General features: G+C 43.1%; 1 protein-coding gene across 2 annotated transcripts in view; it reads right to left on the reverse strand.

Annotated features, from left to right (window-relative positions):
• Positions 1-23,365, reverse strand: part of MAML3 (mastermind like transcriptional coactivator 3) — a 441,192-nt gene that overhangs the window by 231,173 nt on the left and 186,654 nt on the right. The window contains exon 1 of one of the 2 annotated variants that reach the window (XM_053256442.1): positions 19,481-19,773. The exons of the other annotated variant lie outside the window; for it this stretch is intronic. The gene's annotated coding sequence lies outside the window, so the exon portion shown is untranslated. Of the gene's footprint in view, positions 1-19,480; positions 19,774-23,365 lie in introns of those variants that run through there. 2 annotated transcript variants of the gene reach the window in all.

The following is a 23,365-nucleotide window of genomic DNA, read 5'->3' on the forward strand; positions in this document are numbered from 1 at the left end:
ATTTACTTCTCTCATTGCAGACCTATGATAAAATGTTCCTTGGTCTATGATATACATACCTATAGAGGGAGGCTATAGGGGAAAGTCTCTCTTGACGTTTTCAACACCAATTTTTTTAAAAGGGCCGGAAAATATAGGGAAAAGATAACAGTCCAAGTCAAAACAAAACCCACAAAAACAGCCCACCAACAATAAAACCACTTTATAAACATGATTTACTTCACCACAACAATTACAAGAAATAAACTGGGATTACATCCAAATACGGTGTAGAATTAGGGTGTTGGCATCCTGAGTTGCATCTCATAATCTTCAGAAGGATCATTTCACACATTAGTCTCTGGCCCTAATAGTTTAACACACATCATCTATATTATGAAATATCATAAAGAGCAGATTCACACAGACCAGGAAGTCTCAGATCAGGAAGGCCCACATGAACATGATTTAAGGAACAGTTGTAGCCAAACCACAAGAGAAGTCAGGGAAGAGCGGGCTTGATTTGATGAGGCTTCCTGTGAGTAAATTCAGGGCAGATTCAAGGTTAACAGTGCATTAAACTGATACTCAAACCAATATTCCCAGTTTTCACCCACCCATATGACACCCACTTATTGCAGTGAGCAGAAGGTTGAAAGAAGATTCCAAGCCAGAAGGCTTCTATCATTGGTTCTTGAAGGATTCCTTCTCAAATTGCACCAAATCCATGTGTGTCAACTCTGGCTGCTGTTACAAAAGCATCATAAAAATAGCAGCAAAATTCCACTAACCAAAGTCAGCTTCAGAGAATTAAAAAAAAAAAAAAACCTTTACAAAAGCAAAGTTTATAGCATGCTATAATTAAGCTCACATCCTGATAGAGGGAGCATGAAGTTTTCTTCTAAAAATAGCAGAAGCCTCTTTATTGCCCAAGTCACCCCCCTCCCACTTTTAAAGTGAAATGCAAAAAATGAGTCACTGATATTGTCAGTGGCCTCCTTATTTTGAAGATTTACAAAACAAATCAAGGAAAAATAACTAAAACAGAAGGCTTTTGTTTCTTTAAAAACTACAACACCTACTGCTGTTGTGAGAACTTTACAGGAACAGGCAGATACGGATTATGCAGCAGCAATGCACAGTCAGTTGAACCCTTGATAGGCAAGGCAGGCAAAGTAAAGATATTGACATGTGTATGCATATACACATATTACAGACAGGAATGCACTTAACAAGTCAACATAAGGACTGAACCCCTTGCAAATGGGGTATTCAGATTACATGTACTGTTTTAAATGCATTGAATGTAACATGTGAACAGCTTTATAACAACAAACATGGCATCACTGTACATAGATGGTCCTCATGTTCAACATAACATGAATATATATATATATATATATATATATATATATATATATATATATATGTCATATAGCATATGTTATATACTACAACATATTTTCAATGTGGCCTTCAGTACTAAGAAACACCACTACTATTAAGAAAAGCCACCATCAGCTTTCAAAGACCAACATTTTTTTTGAAAGAACCAGCTCTGTGATGATCTACATATATTGCTAAAAATTAAGACCTCATCTACTATGGCAGAGTTCCCAATGGGGGTACTGGTATCCCTAGGGGTATTTGAAGGGCTCCCAGCTGGTAGTCAGAGCCCTCTTGCGTCCCTACACTGCAGCTGAGCTATTTGTTACCCATCTGAAGATTGCAGGCTTGAAGCTGATGCATCCTCTGCTAACTGAGCAAAGAGGCACCTTTTTAAAGTAGCAATTCTCTTTACTGAGCAGGGGAAGAGCAACTGGCCCTATCCATCCCCAACCCAGCATCCCCCCAGTAGCTGTTGCTGGTGTCGATATGATGTCTCTTTTTCAGATTGTGAGCCCTTTGGGGACAGGGAGCCATTTCATTTATTGGTTTATTTATATCATGCAAACCACTTTGGGAGCTTTTGTTGAAAAGCAGTATATAAATATCCGTTGTATTTGTATCCTTGGCAATGTGTCTATTGCGGAAGAGGAGGGTGAAGACTCTAGTCCTCTGCTCCTGATCAGCTGGCTAAATGCTGAACCTTAGTGAGCCTTTCCCCTCAGCCAGACTGACAGGCTTCAGAAAAGTTGCACTGAGTACTCCCATTGAATGTAACAGGGCAAGTAAACTTGTCCCATTAATTCCAATAGGACTACTTATGAATAACTTACTGTATTTACCTGAATCCAAGACTAGAGTTTTTCCACATTTTTTAATATTAGAAATCATGAGATCTTCTTAAATTCAAAGTCCTGTTCCTTTTGAGTAAATGCAGGTATAACCTGTACTTAACCCCTACTTTTTATGGGTGTCGTCTTAAATTCAGGGAAGTCGTCTTTGATTTGGATAAATACAGTAGGGATATGCACAGATCTGGAAGAGGCCGGTCTTAAGGCAGTGGTGGGACAACTTTAAGGCCAGGGGAGGGTGCACTTACTCCTCCCTCCGCTTTCCCCCCACCGGCACTCCATTTGTAAAGACCCCATCCGGGCAGCAACATACCTCCCTGCCGCCCCGTCCCCTCCTTGGCCGGAGGTGCCGGGTGTATGCATACCTGACATGTGTGCAAGCGAGCACAACATGAGCATGCATGCACCCAGCACTTCCGACCAAGGAAGAGACAGGATGCCAGGGAGGTATGCTACCACCTCAATGGGGTTTTACAAACAGAGCACCGGTCAGGGGGAAGCAAAGGAGGGATAAGTGCACCCTCCCCAACTCTTAAAGTTGTCCCCCCAAAACCTTTAAGCCTCCGAACCAGCCAGTGTTTGAACCTGATCAGACGCCCATCAAAGGGCCTCCGAACCGGTTCGTGCACATCCCTAAAATACAGTAGTCTGGAGGTAAGCCAGTGACTAAAGTAGTCTCTCTCATGACTGTAACATCTAAATGTGTGTGTGTGAGAGTGTATATATATGTACACACTTATGTATTCTCTCTCTCTCTCTCTCTCTCTCTCTGTGATCCCCGAGCTGACGTTTTGCAACAGAAGAGGTACACTTGTTTTAAAAAGTTGGCAAGTCCTGCATTAGAGATTTTTATACTAGGAGGTATATAAATTCAATTCAATAAAATAAAATAAATATGGAATGGAGGCAATTGCCAGTGAAATGTAACCTGGTAAAAGCAGACTAGTAAGACCCCCACTTCAAATTCCTGCTTCCTGACAAAGGCCTGGGTTCAAATACGTCCTCAGTCTCCCTTAGCTCGCTGAGTGACTTGGGAGCAGCCTTCCTTTTTCAGCCTAACCCATCTCCCCCTCTTATTATCCTCACAACCCACCTTGTTGGGAGGATAAGAGGGGCAGCTACCATCTTAAGGTATTTGAAAGAACAGAGGGATAAAAACGAAAGGTACATGCAAAGCAAATATCTTAGAATGGAGAGAAGCAGGGCAAGGCAGGCTATTTTGCTTGCTGCAAAACTTTAACCATGTGATTTTTTAAAATGTCCTCTGTCAGAAGCCTTAGAAATATATTCTTTTAAAAAGAAAATATAAGACAATCATGTAGCTATACAATTCTTCAGGAAATGTGCAGATTTAGCAATATAAAATGTCCACTCAAATGAGAAAAGTTCAGACTGAGCCAGGAATTTTGGCAAGCATCTTAATTCTATAGAGAAAGTAGCTTTTTGAAGTATGGACACTGTTCTTTCTTCACAATAGGAGTCTAAGGTGTATTAAGGATTAGTCATTTCAATATAGTGCTATTGTATGATCACAGGTTCATACCTATAAAATGGCTCATCACATAAAAGAAAACAGTCATGTAACATAGCTGAAGTGTGTGTGTGTGCGAACACACACACACACACACACACACACACACACACACACACACACACACACAATGTTCCAAAAAAACATTTGGGATGGATATTAGTTGTCCTGACTGGGCTGGTTTGAATGGTGCTCCAACTGGCCTATCCTAACTGCATGGGGCAATGGGGCCAGCATGTTTGCATGTATGTCTCTGCACCAACTGGCATGCTGTCCCACTGAAGCGTAATTGTATAGGGGGGGCCCTTCATCCACGTAATTCCTTAATGTGTATTGGGGATGTGCACTTCATCCATGCACTGAGAGAACCATTCCTCATGGATGATCAAGCGGTGATGGGATGGAGTATATGTTTCTTCCCCATGTAATTAGGATGGGCTATAGTCCAAGTACTATCCAAATTGGCCCATTGTGTCCTTATTATAATAGCTGACACACAGAGCAAGGATGCACAAGTGTAGCAAGAGAGCACACATGCAGCAAGAGGCTAACAGAAATTCCCAACTGCACCCTTCCCCAGGAAGTCCCTTTGTACCACCTGAAAAAATGTCCCTGAAGGCTATGCAACCCTCAGGGATATGTTTTTGGATGGTATAGAGGGCTTTCTGGAGGCAGGAGACTGCTTTCTCCTTGTTTCTCTCTGCACCAGTGCACCCCTGCTCTTTATGTCAGCCAGTGTCCTGACGCTGCTAGCTGAATTATTCTATATTGGTTGTGAGGGCGATTCAAATTTTTATCTGTGTTTCAAAATTCTGCAGTGTATTTTAGTATTGTTTTGATGAGATGTATGATATTTTTGTTAACTAAGTTTTTTTTTTAATAGAACAATGCTTTGACATAAACAAGTATATAAAGGTAAAGTGTGCCATCAAGTCGATTTTGACTCCTGGTGCCCACAGAGCCTTGTGGTTGTCTTTGGTAGAATACAGAAGGAGTTTACCATTGCCTCCTCCCACACAGTATGAGATGATGCCTTTCAGCATCTTCCTATATCGCTGCTGCCCGATATAGGCGTTTCACATAGTCTGGGAAACATACCAGCGGGTATTCAAACCGGCAACCTTCTGCTTGTTAGTCAAGCATTTCTGTACATACATTCACAAAAATAAATCCATCATAGCTAACATAAACTGGTTGGCCAATGCACTGTATGTTCTCAAATAATTCCCTACCACTATTAGTCAATCTGTGTCAAAATTAAAATATCTCAGACTTTAACAAAATATTGAGTTTCCACAAACATTCCCTGTCTTTTATTGTCCCTGATATGCAACAGAGAAGGGCAAAAGAGAAAGTAATAAACGTAACTCATTCATTTTCTCCAGAGGTCGATTTATCCTTGGAGAATAAGATAACCCACCCATTAAAGCAACAATCATATTTCAGACAGCATCACAAAGCTGGCAATTCATTCCTATGAAACTGACACTCATACAGGCCCAGAGCAATGTTAGGGAGCTCAGTGGGTCTGTTTAGATTTCCAGCTTTAAAAATGAAGTTTCTAAGCCTCATGATTGCTCTGAATTTCTTGTTTTAAGTGACTGATAGCAAAACAATGGACTGGAAATAAGTAAAAAGAAGCCGAACAGTATTATGTCTTCCAACTTGAGTATGTGCGTTGTTTAATTCTACACATCAACAATGGGCAACTTGGCTCCTTGATGTACTCTACTGAGGTTAAAATGTCTAAATATGAAGATTGTAAAATAAGTGTGGTTTGTGCTATGTTCTCTAGCTGCAGTGTGACTAGCCACACAACCTTAGTCACTGTTGACTAGCATATGCATGCATATTAACCACTATCTTCTGATTCATAATATATTTTCAGTGTGGCCTTCAGCACAGAACAAGCTGCTCACTATTAATATAGGAGAAAGCAACAGGGAGCTCTCTGGACTTCAAAGACTGAAATTTGTCAAAGGAGCTAACTATTGAATGTATATGTATATAGCGCTATCCACGTAAATAACTCAAAATTAAACATTTCTTGCTGCTCGACTAATCTCTAAATCCACATGGGATGATTTCTTAAATTTTAATTAGCATCTCTAATAAGCATTTTTCTAAGAAAAAACAAACTAGCAACCTCTCTTACTATAGTGCCCCAAATCCCAAACATCTAATATTTCTGCAGGAGCCTTCACATAAAGCCAGGATGGCATGAATATGTTACAAGGAGCAAGTCTACCGTTTCCCCCCAAGGCTATTTTCTTTGTGGTTTCTCCACCACTCTGCACGCATAGTTCTGGTGTTTACCATCAGCAATTTTCAACATGCTGACATGGCTAAAAGTGACCACAGAGCCGACGCAAGCAGGCTAGAAGAAGCACAAGCGGAAGCACTATGATCTTTCGGCTCAAACTTTGCACTTTTTCGACAGCAGCTAACAAGGTGGCCTGGTTATCATGGGAGAGGATTCGATTAGTGCAACGTGGAGTAGGCTCTCTCCCCTTGCCTTCTTTTTCATTAACCATCAGAGCTTTGTTCCTGATGTTGCTATTTTTGTGGCTGACGCATGCAAAGCTGTGGAGGAGGGGGCTATTCCCACTATAAAGGTTCTATTTCTTTCCTTGCTGTTGGCTCACAGAAGGCTCTGTACTCCCTTCTGAACAATCTACCTTCTCATGTGTTATATCAAATGGTTCTAGCCTGGCACTGGCTTATCAAATTGTCTAAAAGAGTTAAGGAGTGCTTGTCAACAGAGAAACAATAATTATGTGAAGTTAGAGCACTAAATTCAATATTATATATATTTTTTACATTCTTTTCTAAATGTCCAGTGCTGGAGGATGACTTTTATAAAATCCATTTCATCGGATTTTAATAATTAATCTTATTTTAGTATTTCCTAATAATCACATTCCATAAACATAAGCAAATTTGTGTTTCAAAATACAATAATGGTTCTTACAGCAATTTAGAAATTGAGTCCAGTTTTTGTATTGTTTTACACATACACAGCTGGTGATTTTTGCCATTTTCAAGTGTCCCCAGCATTATGAGTGGCACCAGTATCTGGCACAACAATTGGGGTGTGTGTGTGTATTTGGTGCATTAATTCTTTGTTCTTATTGACAATATAATTAAGCAAAATAATAATAGTCTGGTTCAGATACAACACAGAGCCAGGATTACATTCTGTATTCGTCCAACTTTCCCGAGACTTGGGAGGATGCCTAACCAGCATCCCACTTCATGCATGAGGTCGAGAAGACGTCTACTTCTGATTCTGGTTGAAAACAAGCTCATATAGCTCATAACATCCACATTAGGGTTGCCAGCTAGGGACATTTATATAGTAGAGTTGTGCACAAATGGCAGTTCGAGCACAGTTCAGGAGAGGGACCCGAGAACTTTAAGAAAGAGGAGAGGAGATCCTTACCTGCTCTCCACTGCCCCATGCAGCTTCCTGCTGAGGTGGCACGCGTCCCAATAATTTTCTAATGGAGCTGGCACACACATGGTGTCTGTGCAGGTACCATATAAATGGTCAGCAACACCATGCTGACCACACATGTGCAGATGCTATATGTGTGCTGGCACCGTGCACAGATTTGTGCAGTTCGGGTTCCCTCTCCCAAACTGTACTCAACCTGCAGATTAAACCACGGTTTGTGCATATCCCAATTACAGAGGACATGTGATTATTGGGGGGACCAAATGACCGTGTGTGTGTGCGCGCGCAGATGTGTGGTTTAGGAGGAAGAGAGACTATTTTGGGGACCAAACAACATTTATTGCATGTGTTGTGGTGTCCAAAGTTCTGGGAAGCAGCTGGAACATTTTGAGGCTATTCACATGACTGCTCGAAAATGGGCTAAGGGAGCCCAGCCCGCTTTCAAGCCTTTGTGAGAACTGCCGGGAGCCGCACAGCTCCCGACGGTTAGCCTGCTCAATTCCCTACCCTCCTTAAACAAGGTTAATGGAGCAAGAGTTCCACTAACCCCGTTTTGCCAATCGTGAGTGGGCACAGTACAGCTCCATGCCATGGCGACTCACAAGAAGACCCCCGACCAGGAGGCTTCAACAAGTCATGCGGGGCATTCTGGGACTCCTGGGGGCCAGATGGCCCCCAATCTCCACCGCTTGTACCCACTCCATGACGGAGCCAGTAGTCGTGTGGGCGGATGATTCGGCCGCCCAGGGAGAGCCCCCTGTTCATCTGCAGGGAGCGCAGACTAAGCTTGCTCTCCCTGCAGAGCCCGGTTAGGCTCTATGCATGGATTGTGTGTAGAGCCTCTTTATTGGCTCAGCACCCTTTGCTCTCATGAGCCGCTTCTCTCCCTCTGTCTCCTTCTCCTTCCTACTGACCACCCATCCAATGGGGAAGCCAGAGGAGGTTCTGCTTCAGTGGCAGGCTGCAGAGCATGGATGGGTGGCCCCAGCAGGTGCAGCTTTCTTTCTTCATGTGGTGGCAGTGAGCAGTTAGCTAACTAACTTTACTCAGCAGCTCAGTTTTGCTCTGCTAACTGTGTAAAAAGGCACCTTTTAAAGGGGTGAATTTCTTCTATTTATCATGTGGAGAACAACTGGCTGTATCCAACCCCAGCACAGCATTCCTTCACTGGCTGATGCTGGTGTTCCTTTGTGTTTCTTTTTAGATTGTGAGCCCTTTGGGGAAAGGAGAGTATTTTCTTCTTATTTATTTTTCTTCGAAAACTACTGTGAAACCTTCTACTGAAAAGTGGTCTGTGAATGTCTGTAGTCCTAGAAAACAGCAAGAGAGTGGGAGATTGGGTATGCACCATGGTGCCAGGCTGCAAAGAGACTGGCTCAGCAGATAGCTGGCTGCCCAGCCTTAAGCCAAGAGGTGAAGTTGCTTCACTGGCTGGGAAGAGCAGGCTGGGTGACCCATGGGGGAGGAGGACAGAGGCCTGTGTGTGTGGTAAACCTAACCAGGAGATGGATTTATAGTTAAGAAGCCAGGGCCATGAGAATTCTACACCTAGGCAGCAGACTGAGCAGACATACAGCTCACCTGGTCATCAGCTTCACGGTGTTGAGCTGTATTGATTCTCAAATTATCCAATTATCCATCTAAATACTAATAAACGTATGCAAATCTTATGCAAAGTAGCAACTTCTTTGAGGGGATAAAATGGCATCTATTTCCACATTTTTGGTGATGGATATCATCTTTTTTCACCATCTTTACCTGGCAACCCTAATCCACACTGAGGAAGTCTGAGGAGCCGAACTTTGGACTGCATTCCAGGCTCAGGTCTTTGTTTATTTTTGGAACTCTAGTTAGAATAAATCTGGATTGCTCAGATTGGACACAAAGGTAAGCCTCAACAAGAATCAGAATTCACGGTCTTCTGAGCCTCCTGTGTAAAGGGGAGAGGGAGTGCATGCTTCTGAGGCTCAGGGTTAAATCTGCATGATGCTTTAACTGGCCTAAGAGATTCGATGGGATAGAATATCCCAATATTCCTCCTCCACCATCAAATCAAATATTTGATTTTTATCCCAATACTTTTTTACCCAGTCACATAACACATATAAAAATCACATTTTACTGTTGCACAGTTCCAACAGTTTGTAATTATTATGTGTGGTGGTTTATCCATAATCATGGAATAGAGTATTCAAGTTATTTTTTCAATGTAGCTAGTACTTTAAGAATTAATAGTTTGTATAACACTTTGGAAACATTGCTCTAAACAGACAGCAGTACAATGACAGAAGGCATACAATGTATTGATCAAGAACGTTCATTTTACAAAACAGAAAGAGATAAAAGTATTTGTGTAAAGTTATTGTGGTGTTCACCATTACTCTCCTTTCCCTGTTGGATCCCTTTAGTAACAATGAAGAGCAAAAACAATGGAAAGCAGAATTCATTTGTTTTACAATCACCCCTTGTTGCCTGACCTCACAATGGTTTTTTGAGGTAGAGTGACATTTGGAACATATCAACATTAATTAAATCTGTTTAAATTGGAACATATTGGAACTCATAAGACAAACTGGACACTTGTCAATGGTTCATATATACGTATTTTTTCCTTACTTTACTTTTTTGTACTTTGAACTTTAAATGATTTCCCATTATATTGATGCCTCTTTGCAGAAAGGTGAACCACACAGCCCATTATTTATTTATTTATTTATTTATTTATTCATTTGATTTCTATACTGCCCTTCCAAAAATGGCTCAGGGCGGTTTAAACAGAGAAATAACAAATGAATAAGATGGCTCCCTGTCCCCAAAGGGCTCACAATCTAAAAGAAACATAAGATAGCAACAGTCACTGGAGGTACAGTGCTGGGGGTGGACAGGGCCAGTTATTCTCCCCCTGCTAAATAAAGAGAATCACCACGTTAAAAGGTGCCTTTTTGCCAAGTTAGCAGGGGTTATGATGATGCAGCAGTTGAAGCTGGCTCTCATGTGGTGATGATGATAGCAACCTTTATTAGCACAGGGGTGAGGATCAGTCCGACTCTTTACTCTGAAGAATTTGTGAACGCAGTTGGTCCAAGCCATACTGCTTCTTCTCTCTTCTTTTATATAGATATCCATAATAAACAGTGTATGTTGGTGAAGTGGGGAATCTATCTTGCAGTAATATGTAAATACATGTATGAGAAAGGGGTGGGGTCTTCAGCACTGTGTAATAAGCAGGGATATGGTCTAATTCTAGAATGGCAGGTCTGGAAGCAGGGCTTACTGGTCAGAATATGTGACATCCCAGCATTTGTTAGGGGAGAGGCCGGGCTAGCAGGAAGAACCAATGGAAGAAAGCTGGAGTGGGGAGTACCTTACTATATCAGGGAGAACAGCAACTATCTTTCCCCACCCATATCTATCAATTATCTTTTCCCCACTGCTATCTTTCCCCAACCATATTGCATTGATCTCTTTTGCTCTTCGAGGGCTTTCAGACCCAGTTCACACTTCCAAGCAGTAGTAAGAATGATCCCTGACTGCCACTGATAGTGATCCAACTGATCGCACCCCAATAGTCTTGGGATGGGCAGTCTACACAGTGGGCTTTCCTCCCATCAGTCACAGCTTCTGCCTTGCTCCCTTTCTGCTTTTGCCTGACCAAGAAAAAGAGTGTAAGAGTGTTCTAGGCAAGCAAAGATACACAAGATGCTCTCTGGTCCTAGTCTGTCTAAGCGGCTGTTATTACCAATACCATAGAGTTTTCCTTCCCTGCAGGAAGCAGGTGCAGCAGCATGGTGTAAACACGTTCCTCCCTACACATACATTTGTCACCAGAAGCAATTCACCCTGCTTGATTGTCGGTGTGCCTCCATTTGTTATCCTGCTTTTGGTCAGATTACAGTCTTACAGGAAACAGAGTCTTGTATGAATAATGGCTCCAGCTGAAACCTGGCTCTCTGTCTTGTACAATGGCAGCATTCAGGTAAGACTGTCATGTCGGAGCCCTTGAGGCCAACAGTCACATCAGAAAGGGAGTTCATACTCAGCTGCTAGCCCTTTCAGCATGTCATGATCACTCAAAACATTTTAGATGGCATGACAAGTCCCTGTTCTAGTCTAATAGCTCTATTTTCTGTTACTGTTAAACAGTTCACTGTTCACTTCTCTTACCAACTGTGGTAGAGAGAGCTTAGCCTTGCTGAAGGAAGACAGCTTTGCCGTCTGCCCCTATTTTTAAATTAAGCTGTCTAGGTGTGTGTTCAAACAGCCTCCAGAGGATTAAAAGTATAATAAAATATAACTTAACAAAAGGCTAACCTAGTGCCAGCTCATGAGGATTGATGCAGGGAGTGGCAGGGAGAACAGGGGGAAAGAGGTCGGTAGCCTTGCTGCGTTTGCCGCTTAGAAATACAAGCAGATAAGAGTTCTCATGCTTGAGTTCCATGGTGAGAGACTGCAAAGCCTCCAAGGATTTTTTTTTAAGTTGTTCAGCAAGCACATAAACATCTATTTAAGTCATGCAAATTACACACAGACAAGAGAGAGGCAGACAGACAGACAGGGGCATCTACACACTCTCTCTCTCACTCTCTCTCTCTCTTTCGAGAGAGAGAGAGAGAGAGAGAGAGAGAGAGAGAGAGAGAAGATGCCCATAAAAGTCATGCACAGAATTCACAGGATGGCCAACATCCTGATTATTGTCATGCTTGAGAAACAAAGGTGCACTACTGCTCTAAATCACAGATTTGTGGAATTACACTCTTACGCTATTGCACCATTGTGAAAAGGTTCCCTGCAAAACATATGAAGTGTGCCACAAGTTGCATACCTTGTTGCTCAAGGGCCAACATGTTTGTGCAAAAGCAGGGCTGCATAACTTTGGCCCTCCTGTTGGCTTGGGACTTCAACTCCCGTCATTTCCAGCCACAATAGCCAATAGTCAGGGATGGTGGGAATTGTAGTCCAACACCCGCAGGAGGACCAAAGTTGTTCAGCCCTTTGCTAAATAAACACAAGTCTGGAATATAGACTCCAGATTTAGCACAACTAGCTAATGCAAAATATTGCGCTAGGCTAGTCCAACATCCTGGCGCATTTACAGCATTAATGAGGCTGTTGGCCAATTTCCTCATTTGGGTGTTTCTGCTGCCATGCAACAAGGTTCCACAATGGCCGCATGCTGTACTGGGCAAACCAAGAAAGCACAACAGTAGAGTACATGCCGGCCGAAGAAAGATCTAAGAAATGCCACCCTTGTGGAGTTCTGGGCTTCCAACCTGGGAGGTTTCAGGACCCTCCTCTCAATAACCCCTCATTGTGAAGGCAGTTCCAAAAGTTCTCCTTGCTCTCAAAGCGTCCGGAATAATCCAGCAGGGATGCAGACACAGGGAAAGCAACTTTGGGGGGGGGGGCGCAGAGGGGAGGCAAGATGGCTTTTGGGGGAGATATGGTGTAGTATGGGTTAGAATGGGCAGTGGGTTTCAGTAAAATGAGGGGAGTTCATATGCTTAGGGAAGGACCTGCACCCCTGGAATCAAGCAATCATCACTTAGCAAGACAAAGTGTGGGAATTGATTTCTTTTTTTAAAACAGAGCCAGTGTGATATATGAAGGACATTCAAAAAGGATGTTGGAGCTTTTGGCTCATCCATTGTGTATGACATGTCGAAGGAGGCTGAGGTTGTATACAGAGCTATTTGCATATACGAAGAGGAGAGAGCTAGACCTATATTGTGGGAGATCTGGTGCCACTGGACTATCTCACAGACATGTTCCCTGGGAAAAAAGGCGATTCAGCCCAACTCGTTGCCCATACTACCTGACTGCAAGCTAAACATTCTGGAGTATTTTAGCAGGCAGTTGGCAGGCACAAATCAGTTCCTTTGGTCTAGTGTATGGGTTCTCGGCCTTAGGCCTCTCTGGGGACCCAAGACTGAAAACCCTAGTCTAGTATTCATTTTTTTTAATTTATTTATTACATTTCTATCCCACTCTTCCTCCAAGGAGCTCAGAGCAGTGTACATGGTTATTTTTATCCTCACAACAACCCTGTGAGGTAGGTTAGGCTGAGAGATACAGGACTGGCCCAGAGCCACCCAGTGAGTTTCAAGGTTGAATGGGAATTCGAACTCAGGTCTTCCCAGTCCTAGTACAACACTCTGACCACTTTGCTTTGCTGGCTATGCTATGCTATGCTAGTAGTATTCTAGCAGGGAAACAAGAGCAAGCTAACATTCATCCAAGTGTTCACCCTGGACATATCAAGCGATCTGCCCACATGTGAACTTTTGACCAGAGATTTCTTACCTGGAGACAATTTATCACTTCTACCAAAGCACTCATAGCTGTGGCTTAAGGAATCACTTCCTTCCCTATTTCCCATCACAACCGCTGAACATAAGCTAAGTTGCCCTCTTAATAAGGGCCCAAGAGGCCAAGTACCAGGTATCTTAAAGGCCATCATTTCCCAAATGAACTTGCCCAATAGTTGAGAGGCATTCTCTTCAGAGGCATTCTCTGGGAGCCTCTGACTCCATAGGCTGTGTGTGAGAAGAGAGAACATGTGTGCCTGAAGCCTTCCTAGACGTGTGACTGAAGACATCCTTGCTGTCTTAAGCACCAGGCCTAGTCTGCCTTGTTCACTGTGTCTTTAACTGCTTTTAAACTTTGGGAGACTCTTTTAATTGCCTTTACTTTTGCTTGTCTATTGAATTTTTATCTAGACTTTTATCTGCTAGCATTATTTGTTTTTATCTGCTACTTTGACAGCTTTTTATAATGTTGTTAGTGTACGTGTGATCTTTTCAGTTTTAGTTCATTATAACTACCTTAAAGTTGGGCAAAATGGTGGAGTATAAATATCATACTACACATACAAACATCAGTAATCTAAGACAGAATATCACATGCCTAGAGAGATGCTCTAAGTTGCTGGCCCACTACTCTGGGATCCTCTTCCCCTGAACATTCCCCTGCCAAATCACAGGGGGTGACTTGGCAGTTTCCTGGACTCCATCTGCTGGAGCTTGCTGCTCAGGGCTATTTAGACTGCTGCCAGTGGCAATGGGCCGGCCACTAGCGGGGTCGCCACCAAAGGGGGTCACCCCTTTGGGGGAGCCACTTTGGGGGACAGCGAGGGCGAGGGCCAGGCCTCCGGGCCCATGTATTTGTATGTGGGGGGGATTTAATAGTGGGGCTTCTGTTTTAATTAGTCCTGTGTGAGATTGTTTTAGTATGTATCTGGGCTTACCTGGAGATGGGGAGAGAGGGTGTGTGTCCACTGACTGTGGGGCGGCAATTCCGGTGGTGGTGGGGAACAGAAGAAGTAACGTTGTCAGGTCAGTGGGCCATTACAGGGGAAGGGGACTTGGAAATCTAATAGCTGTTTCCCCTTCCAGCTGTCCTGCCAGCTCTTTGACCTTGGGGAGCAGTGCCGACCACCCTTGGAATCTTACCTTGCTCCTCTGTCATGCCAGGTCGGCCCGGAACAAATCAGAAACCATCCATGATTTGATTCTAGATGAAGGCCCCACCCTGGTATGTATTACACAGACCTGGTTGGTGGAGACTGGTGGCCCGGTTTGGTCCCAGCTTCTACCTCCAGAGCAGGGATTCTCAAACTTGGGTCCTCAGATGTTTTTGGACTTCAACTCCCATAATCCCCAACCACAGGCCACTGGGACTGGGGATTATGGGAGCTGAAGTCCAAAAACATCTGAGGACCCAAGTTTGAGAATCCCTGCTCCAGAGTAGTCTGTTGAGGAGCGGGTGAGGGACCATGGGCGGGGAGGTGGAGTGGCTGTGGTCTATAAGAACAATATCTCCCTTACCAGAATCCCTGTTGAGGTGTCGGACCATATTGAATGAGTGTACTTAAGTTTGGGAACCAGGATAGACTGCGACTTCTGTTGGTGTACCGATCGCCCCGCTGCTCAACTAAGTCCCTAACTGAGCTGATGAACTTGGTCTCTGGCTTGGTGTTAGAGTCTCCCAGGCTTGTTGTGCTGGAGGACTTCAATGTTCATTTTGGGACCAAATTGTCCAGAGCGGCTCAGGAGTCATGATGACTATGGGCCTATCACAAGTGGTCTCAGGACTGATGCACATTGCAGGTCACACTTTGATCAGGGTAGTGCTCCGTGGGTGCGGACTCCTGTGATTTCCCCATTGTCATGGACGGACCACCATCTGGTTAAGGTTGGACTTACAGTCACTTCCCAGCTTTGCAGGGGTGAGGGACCTATTAGGATGGTCCGCTCGAGAAGGTTATTGGATCCAATAGGATTCCAAGAAGCCATGGAGGGATTTAATGTTGGCTCTGCTGGTGATCATGTCGATTCTCTGGTGGAAAACTGGAACAACAAAGCAGTAGACACGATTGCTCCTAAGCATCCTCTCTGACCCACTTCAAAATTGGCTCCTTGGTATACGGAAGAACTACAGGGGCTTAAGCAGCAAGGTAGACGACTGGAGCACAAGTGGAGAAAGCCTCTACTCAAATCCGACAGATTACAACTAGAGTGCATTTGAAGATCTATGCTCAGGAGATATGTGCGGCAAAGAAGCAATTCTTTTCTGCCCATATTGCATCCGTAAGTTCACGTCCAGCAGAGCTGTTTAGGGATGTGATAGGGCTAATATATGCCCCTCCTCCCTTGAATCAGAATCTGGAACCATCAATTACCCGCTGTGATGTGTTTAATGACTTCTTTATGGAAAAAATATCTCGTATTTGGGCTGACTTAGATTCTGTCTCCACAATTCAGTGTCTGATGTGGAGGTGTCCAGCAACTCCTCTTGTGTGGTTAAGTTGGATCAGTTTCAGTTTGTGACTCCTGAGGATGTGGGTGAGCTAACTGGAATGGTGTGACCTACCACCACATCCTCTTGACCCTTGCCCGACATGGCTTATACTATCTGGCAGGGAGGTTGTTGTAGAAGGCCTAGTAGATATTATAAATGCATCTCTGAGGGAAGGCAGGATGCCTTCTTGTCTTAAGGAGGCCATTATTAGAATACTTTTGAAGAAGCCTACCTTGGATCCCTCAGAGTTGATCAACTGCAGGCCTGTTTCCAACCTTCCGTAGCTGGGCAAGGTAATTGAGAGGATGGTGGCCTCCCAGCTCCAGACAGTCTTGGAGGAAACTGATTATCTAGACCCATTTCAAACTGGCTTCCAGGCAGGCTATGGGTGGAGACTGCCTTGGTCGGCCTGATGGATGATCTCCAATTGAGAATTGACAGAGGGAGTGCGACTCTATTGGTCCGTTTGGACTGCTCAGCGGCTTTCTATACTATCAATCATAGTATCCTTCTGGAGCATCTGAGGGGGTTGTGAGTGGGAGGCACTGCTTTGCGGTGGTTACTCTCCTACCTCTCAGGCAGGTTCCAGATGGTGTCCCTTAGACATTGTTGTTCTTCATAATCTGAACTTTTGCATGCTGTCCCTCAGGGCTCTGTATTGCCTCCGATGTTGTTTAACATCTATATGAAACCGCTGGGAGAGATCATCAAGAGATTTGGTGCAGGGTGCTATCAGAACGCTGATACCCAAATCTACTTCTCCATGTCAACATCATTGGGAGGGGGCATAACCTCCCTAAATGCCTGTCTGGAGGAGGTAATGGGCTGGATGAGGGATAACAAACTGAGACTGAATCCAGATAAAACGGAGGTTCTTATTGTGCAGGGTCGAAACTCTGGAGATGAGATTGATCTGCCTGTTCTGGATGAGGTCACACTTCCCCGGAAGTAACAGGTATGTAGTCTGGGGGGGCTTCTGTATCCGAGCCTCTCCCTGGTTTACCAGGTTGAGGCGGTGGCCAGTGGTGCCTTCTGTCAGCTTCTGCTGATACGCCAGCTGTGTCCGTTTCTGGAGATAAACAACCTCAGAACAGTGGTACATCTGCTGGTAACCTCCAGACTAGATTACTGTAACGTGCTCTATGTGGGGCTGCCCTTGTGTGTAGTCCAGAAACTACAGCTGGTTCAGAATGCGGCAGCCAAGTTGGTCTCTGGGTCATCTGGGAGAGACCATATTACTCCTGTATTGAAAGCTCTACACTGGCTGCCGATGAGTTTCCGGGCAAAATACAAGGTGCTGTTTATAACCTATAAAGCCCTAAACAGCTTGGGTCCTGGGTATTTAAGAGAACATCTTCTTCGTTATGAACCCCACTGCCCATTGAGATCATCGGGAGAGGTCCATCTGTAGTTGCCACCGGCTCGTTTGGTGGCTACTTGGGGAGAGGCCTTCTCCACTGCTGCCCCAGAGCTTTGGAACACGCTCCCTGCTGAAATAAGAACTTCCCCATCTCTGACAACTTTTTAAAAGCCTTTAAAGACGCACCTATTCACCCCGGCTTTATTAAATATGTATTTAAACAGTTTTAGCATCGTTTTAAAATGTTGTTTTAAAATTTAAAAATTTTGTCATGTTTTAACTTTTACTATGTCATTTATTTTGTTTTAACTACTATTAAGGGTTTTTTTGGTCATTTATTTTAACTAATGTTTTAGCTTTTTGTTTGTTTGTTGTAAACCGCCCAGAGACGTGAGTTTTGGGCAGTATAGAAGTGTGTTAAATAAGTAAAAATAAACAAACATTTGTCAGAGCCAGAGACTGAGCAACTGTGCATGAACTCAATGAAATTTTGTAAACTAAATTTAAAGAATTTAAGACTACATCTCCTAAACATACACTATGCATGATATTTTGAGAGAGGGAGAAAATAATAGCCTCTTCTCACTGACACTGATTCTCCAGCTCTTAGGACTGAAGCTTCTAGTAAGATCAAACAACTTCACACATGTTAAAGTTGCACAACCACTGATGTTTTGTCAAGGAGGTAGGGTTGGATTTTTTTTTTAAGAATCTTTTTAAAATATAAACAATCACAGTTTAAATTCCTCCCAAATTTAAGACAAATAGGGGCAATGCAATAATGATAGAGTCAGGAAAGATAATGATTTGCATCTCTGTGAGTGGCACAGAAAATCATTAATTAAGCATTCAGAGTTTAAGTATGTATGTATAAATTAGCATCTATTCATCATTGAAACTGCAATAGATTTTTCATATCTGAATGTTAACTATGTGAAGAGATCACTCAGGTTTCTGCATGAAGGCATCAGACAACTATAGCGGCAAAAGTAAAGGGGAATTTTAAAAATCTAAATGCTAATGGCAATGTGTCATACCTAAGCGACTGTTGCAGCATCATAGTTTAATATCATTTGCTATAGCCTTGCTGGAATATGGCTTCCCCTTTCTCTCTGTCTTGTATCACTTGATAGGCATAAGAAGATCTTACATCCAATGCCTGCTTATTAAGAGGCAGAACAAATCACAATTACTATTTTAACTTGATAAAAAAGTAATATTAAGGCATTCACATATTTGCACTTAAAGAAATTCTGAAAAATACAGAAAAGGCACCTTTGCAAAATGACAGTAGCAGGGGCGTAGCAAGGTTGGAGTGGGCCCAGAGACAAGATTTTAAAATGGGCCCCCCCCACACACCCCAGGCCCCCAAGGATTTAAGTCTGATATTCCAAAATAAGTATGCTGCCTGCAAATACATTTCACTGAATACACACACACACGTCACAATATATAGTGATATACATTGAGTACTATACATTTGTATTACTTTTAATGCCTAGAACACACTAGAAAGATGAATTATTAAAATGGGCCCCTCGCTGCAGATTAGCAAAGGAGACTTTCAAGCATGCAGGGTGAACCTATGTTTGTTTTCTCAGAATTCTGAACAAATTCAGTCAAGTTTGATTGCAGGAGGTTTTTCACAGGAGGCTTTTAAAGCCCTTTAACACACATCTCCTCTGGAATGGAGGTGCTGCATTCACATGTTGGCCAGATTTACCCTGAAGTCCCTGCAAGTTATTGGGGAGCAGTTCACAAACAAGAAAAATAAAATAAAATAAAAGCACCACACATGCTTCACAGTTCTCACTCAGACCTTCTGGGTTGCAAAACAACTTGAACATAAGTGCATTTATAAATGAATGAATGAATAAATAAAATTAATAAAATACTGTTCCAGAAATTTTTGCAATTTTCTGCCATGAAACAAGCCACTTATAGGACTTTTTAGATAGTTTTTTTTTTAAGTCAGCAAATTTTCCAAGCTGTTTCAAAATAAATATTCAGAGACTTCTCGGTCCCTCCCCCCCCCCATATCCAAGCCCTATGGCAAGCAGATCCCTATATATGGGGGGGGGGGCGGGAAAGGTAACCACAAAAAGGAGTTCACACTCTACCTGGCAAATGCTGGTCTGGGTTAAGCAGGGCAGCAAGGGGTCTTCTGCTGCAGAGAACACTCTGGCTGCCTCCTCCTTCCTGGCTGGCTTGGGCCCTACTCGAGTTCAGGCTTCACTGCGGCCTACACGGAGGCCTCCGTGGAAGCCCCGCCCACCCGCCGATCAGCTGAGAGGCGGGAGAAAAGGAGCTCTTTGCAGCTTGCCTGCTGCTTCGATTGCGGGCCAGCAGAACAAGCAGGAGAGACGGCGAAGAGGGCAAGTGGCTGAGAGGCTATGGGGCTGGGCAGGGGGCAATGGGGAGTCACATGAGGTGCCTCTGGGGTGCCCCTCCAGGCAGTGGGGCCCCCAGACAACTGTCTCCCCTTGCCCTATCATTGTTACGCGCCTGGACAGTAGATAGAGAGACTCTTAAAGTCAGCCTAACTGCAAACCAGAAGCAGGACCATATGACATTGGGGGTGGGGGTGAGCCCTTAAAATCCATTCTTGAACATTTAAAAGCTTGAAACTATATCAGGTACAAAGGAGATAGAACTATCTATCACTTGTAAGAGCAGACAAAATGAAGCAGATCAATATTGTGCTGAAAAGTACCTCTTACAGTGGCCAATTCCAGGAACATAAAAAGGCCTTCAGGAGAGCCTTAAAGACTCACCTTTTTAGCCTGGCTTTTAATGATATCTAGTTTTAATTTTAATCTGGTTTAAATGCTGGTTTTTAAAAATTATGTGTTTTTGATTTTAATGTAGACTGCCCTGAGCAACTTAAGGAAGGATGGTATATAAATGGAAATAATGAATGAATAAAATAAAATATAGGAGCAGCTGGTGCCGAGGGCGGCAGCAAAGGGCACCTTTAAGGAGTAATAAGCCGGTGTTTACCAGCATGTAAGTACCACCTGCAAGCCGCCATGCTCCGCCAGCATCTGGCCCTGCCCAACGTGGGATTGCAGGCGGAGAGCAGCCATCAACTTGCAGGTGCTGCTTACACACTGGAAAAAGCACCTGCTTATTACTCCTTAGAGGTGCCTCTCATCGCCCCATCACCCCCTGGCTGCTGCCCTCACCAGCCGCTCCTGAATAAATATATGTTGTTCACAAGAAAAAAGTAACTCCTGACTAATGGCAACTAAATGTTTGAAGAATACCCGAGAACAGATACAGGGGAACATCTTCCCATCAGAGAACAAATACCAGGGGACCTGAGAATAGAACTGGGGCTGCGTGTAGCCTTTTAAAAATTAGTCTGGATCATGCCCATTTAAAAAAAGCTTTGGAGAAAAACACAATAGACAGCATCCAGACTCTTTAGCTATTATTAAGTCCAACTGAAATCAATGCAACTTTTAATCATGGCTAACTCATCTCATTGATTTAGGTGGAGCATAGTCATGATTAGTCTGGATGCTGTCCAACAGTTCTAAAGAAAGGAAGAAGCCCACATACTCTGGTTCTAGATCACACACACACACACACACACACACACACACACACACACACACACACACACACGTGTCATAGTAGGCATCTTCTAAAGAGAGGCATTCTCCCTTTTCTGTCATATAGCAGGGAATACCTCTCCTAAGAAGATCCAATTTTAATAAGTAGCCATACTTAAAATAGTTTTGACCCATAAAATCTGTTGACTGATAAACTGGGGTATCTGCAAGATGTTCCCCTTAGGGGATAGAGCCACTCCAGGAAGAGCAGAGTTCCCTCCCTGGCTTCTCCAAGATAGGGCTGAGAGAGACTCCTACCTGTAACTTTGGAGAAGCCGCTGTCAGTCTGTGAAGACAATACTGAGCTAGATAGACCAATGGTCTGACTCAGTATATGGCAGCTTTCTATGTTTCCTATTTGAAATTATTAATTGGTTAATCTAGCTGACTAAATGTTGCAGCCCTATTTATATCCCACTGTAATAAATGTGTAGTCAGGTGTAGTACTAGTAATGCAGAAATAAATGGATAACTCTGAACCTAGCCCACAGGATGTGATCATAGGTATGTTTTCTTGGAAACAGCCTGTCTCTATATTTTTTCACAATTCACTTTTGAAATCAGTTATAGCACTTTCAGTTTATTTCATTTTAATTCAGTGCTTAGATTTACTAGCCCAATTGGGTAAAGTTATATAGCACTTTGAAACTGAACACAGAAAAACAACAATGATCTAGAAAATACAGCCTCAGACAGATTCTGGGCTGTCTGAAGCTTTCTCCTCTCCAATATGAATGCTGACCATTTATCTCTCCAATCATTTAACTCTTCCTCTGGGAATGAACATATACCTAACTACCTTAAAACAGAAAAGAAAGAAAGAAAGAAAGAAAGCAAGAAAGCAAGAAAGCAAGAAAGCAAGAAAGCAAGAAAGAAAGAAAGAAAGAAAGAAAGAAAGAAAGAAAGAAAGAAAGAAAGAAAATTGGATGAAGATCTTTGTTTTAAAAGATCAGAATAAAAAGGATTCAGAAAATCCAAAATCAGTGTATTGAATAACACAACCTTATCTACATATTTATAGAAGACGGATCTTTCCAGACAGTTATTATTTCAAGGCTTAGGGGGGATACTTCAGTCCTTCTAATCACCACAGTCAAGACATGTATAACACTTTGACCTGTCCTGCACTTTTCACGTTTTGGTGGTCATGGATGAAAAGGATCCGTATGGGCTGTTAAGTTTCCATAAGCTAGTTTCCCCCAGGGGAAAAGGAACTTCAGTCACTTCCTGCGCTCCTGGGCATGTCTGAGACCAAAAGATCCTAACATCTTAGTTGATTGTAGTCAGCGATGAAAAGAGAAAGCCTAGCTACTTTAAATGAATTTAAGTCTCCAGAGCTACATGAATTACACCTCCAGATACTGAAGAAACTTGCAAAGTCCCTGTCTGCCAGAGTTGCTGATCCCCCCCTCCCCACTCCCTCTTTACATTTGAACATCTGAGCTTTTTGAAAACCCATTTTCCAACTTAATTTGGCTATTACAGTATAAATAATCCACACATAACACAAGCATAGAAACTGGCCCACCCTTGATGCATTCTGATGCAAGCTGGCCTTGCCTGAGGAGCAATAATAAAGAATTGAAACAGTTCTGTTTAAAATAAGCACAACTTAACCATCCTTACAAAATGTGCAGGACTCGTCAAAGACTACACCACTATGAAGGCTAAGAAAAACGGGTGATTGATGAAAATGTACAAAAAAATGTGAAGAATAATAGTTGCTTGTTAGGAAAGAAATCAACAGTGATGCATGCTGGATTCAAGTGATAGACAAAACAGAATTGGCAATGCAGACTGCAATTTCAGTGAAGGTAGCATATATTAAGTTTACACTAAAAATGTTTAGAATTGGTCTTAACCTTCCAGCCAACAAAGCAGAACCTGGCAATGTCACTAGACAAGGTGCAAAGCAAAATGTTTGTTTAGCAGTGAGGGCAATGGCAGTGTATATGCATGTGAAAGAATGGTTACATGGTTGTATAGCAGGGCTGCTCAACTTCGGCCCTCCTGCAGATGTTGGCTTACAACTCCCATAATCCCTGGCTAGTGGCCACTGTGGCTAGGGATTATGGGAGTTGTAGTCCAAAAACAGAGGGGGGGGGCTAAGTTGAGCAGGCCTGTACAGCATCAACTTGAGAGCATAATTACTCAACTATCACCACTGCCATGTGCACCTTTGTAGTGATGTTAATTGCAATGGAGGAGAAATGGTGCAATCAAGATGGCACCCTAAAAACATGTACAGACTGCCAGGGAATGCATACACATACACTGCCATCCTAGAAGCATCATTACTCTCATCTTTCCTTCAGAAGAACATAAATTTATGCACAATCCATAGGTGAGCATGTTAAGGGGTAACCAATTTTGGATGGCTGTCCAAAT

The sequence above is a fragment of the Hemicordylus capensis genome, chromosome 5, assembly GCF_027244095.1.
Source record: "Hemicordylus capensis ecotype Gifberg chromosome 5, rHemCap1.1.pri, whole genome shotgun sequence".
Classification (NCBI taxonomy): Eukaryota; Metazoa; Chordata; class Lepidosauria; order Squamata; family Cordylidae; genus Hemicordylus; species Hemicordylus capensis.